At 38.1% G+C, this 2,444-nt stretch overlaps 1 long non-coding RNA gene across 1 annotated transcript in view; it reads right to left on the bottom strand.

The window, feature by feature from the left end:
* Positions 1-874: 874 nt before the first annotated feature.
* Positions 875-2,444, bottom strand: part of LOC109513971 (uncharacterized) — a 3,902-nt gene continuing 2,332 nt past the window's right edge. Inside the window, exon 2 of the long non-coding RNA XR_002167904.1 lies at positions 875-2,162. This is a non-coding gene — a long non-coding RNA (uncharacterized LOC109513971). The remainder of the gene's footprint in view (positions 2,163-2,444) is intronic.

A 2,444-nucleotide genomic window follows, 5' to 3' on the forward strand; every position in this document is an offset into this window, starting at 1 on the left:
ATATATATATATATATATATATATATATATATAGATATATATCTATATATATATATATATATAGAATGTAGGCCGAGCCACTCTTTTCGAGTGGATGATAGTTGCTGCCAATGTGTACAGTGCAGTGGCTGTTAGCATCTCGCTCGTCCGTTTGACTTGACGGAACATGTTGCTCTTGGGTAAAGCCGCCCTGCACATCTTGATGATGTTCAGTGATGACATTTACGTGGATGTTTACTACTCAGAATGGCAAGCAATGCATCCGTCCATGTTTCCATCCCACTCATCCTAATTTGGGTCACAGGTGAGCTGGAGCTGATCCCAAGTGAGGGAAGCAAGGTAAACCCTGGAATTGTGGCCAGTCACTTGTAGGGCACACACACACACACACACACACACACACACACACACACACACACACACACACACACACACACACACACAATTTTCACCTTCAACGATATCCTTAGACCACTTTTGGGTAAACTATATTTTCAATATAGTGTTAATGCTGAATTTAATTTCGTCTTTTCTTAACTTATTTTTGCACTTGTACACACAGTTCATGCAGAGTTAATGAATAATTTTACCTTCATATTCATTTGAGTAGTAGCTTGAACTTTCCAAAAAGTCGACCATCAATTACTGTTGATGACTGAATCATACAGATCAGCTACACAGTGTTTATGCTGAATTGGCAAGATATCTGCTCCCCACTTTTGCATACACCGTGTGTAAAAGTGTGAGTCATTTCATGTCATCTTTTTATACATATGGTCAGTGGTGAGAAGAGAACTAGTGTACTACTTTAGATGCCACTTTACAATGAGGATATCATAAAGAGTTTATACATTGTTAATACAAAGGTTAATCATTTCTTTTTGCTCAGTCTTAATAATCTGCTAGAAATTGTTAAATAACAGTGCAAATGACCTCAGGCTTGCCAGATAGTGGACCCACATTCATGCGGTTATGTAGTGATAAAAAAGTGACACTTCTTTCACTTTAAAATATGCCCACGTTTGCTATTTTGAAATGGTCAAAGCTTAAGGCAACCACGGAATAAGACACAGAATAGTTAACGATAGTGTGTGGTGTCGTTTGATTTTGCCAAATCGTGAGCCAGCGCTTACGATTTATAACTGGTTCATACTGACAAAAGGTGAATAATGTCTAGCGGAATGTTTTCATCCAATTGTAAAGACCATTGCAGCGCATAACAAAAGATAATTCATACAGTGTACTTCAGCATCAAGTAAACACAATTTTAGAGGCAGAATAGAAAACCCCAGTGGGTGGTTGTAACTTGAACTGTAGAGTCGTGAGCTGGCATTTCTCGTTGATAACTGATACAAGTCAACAAAAGGTTTAAAATGTCATGAGTAAGGGATTAAAAAGTTTAAAATTCTTTAAGTTACAGATGCTAGTGCCAGATTTTGTTTTTGTACTACTGTATTTTTTTTTTGTTTGTTTTTGCAGGTTTCAAATCAATATTGCTTCAAACATTCCTTTAACAATAAAGGTTTTATGTTGGGTTCAGTATGAACCTGAAAGGGATTGATTGATTTCCACAATTTCTTGTGAGAAAAAAAAAATTGTGTAACTCTGACTTTTCACTGTATTTTGCAAGTGTAAGTGTACGCGGGGCATCATCAGTCTGAATGCTGACTGCAAGGTCCTGACAGAAGGCTCCCATCCACATTCAAGGCTTCATTGTAACCAATCAATATTCATTTAGTCATCCCGCCTATTGACTCCCGACTGAAATAATATTACAGGTCATTTGTCACGTCACTGAGCAAGGACAATTAGATCCTTTATCCTACCCCCAAAAAGTGGATATTGAGTAAGTCTGGAAAACACCCAAGTGTAAATAAGTATTTTCTTCATAAAACACTATAGGCAGGGAGAGGAAAAATCAATAGCTGCTTCCTGTGATCCATCTCAAGCAAATCAATCATTGTGTGTGCAGCGGGGCAAGCAGCAGGAGGAGGAGGAGACTGGCGGCGGTGGCGGCGGCGGTCCGCAATCTTTGGCCGATACCCCCTCATTTTGGAGCCACTTCTCATAATGGGGTCATCATTTCATCACTTAGCGCATCGCAGCAGTCTGCCATTCAGCCCCATGAGGGTGGGCGGCGCCATCAGATGAACACCATACATCTTCATCCAGGTCAAGTCAAGGAAAAGCAGATCAGAAAATCAACATTTTTCATTGCAATTCAGCCACCCCCACCACCCATTTACATTCACATAGAAGATAAAATGACTTCCTCTTTATGCATCTGGTCAAAAAAAAAAAAAAAAAAAAGCAAAAGCAAAAGCAAAAAAAAAAAACCCCAACCAAATAGTTAGTAGTAAAAGTGACTGTACACGTCAGGTAAAAGTATATATATATATATATATATATAATTATAATATAATTATAATAAAATGTATAATTCG

The sequence above is a fragment of the Hippocampus comes genome, unplaced genomic scaffold (assembly GCF_001891065.2).
Source record: "Hippocampus comes isolate QL1 unplaced genomic scaffold, H_comes_QL1_v1.1 scaffold82, whole genome shotgun sequence".
NCBI lineage: Eukaryota > Metazoa > Chordata > Actinopteri > Syngnathiformes > Syngnathidae > Hippocampus > Hippocampus comes.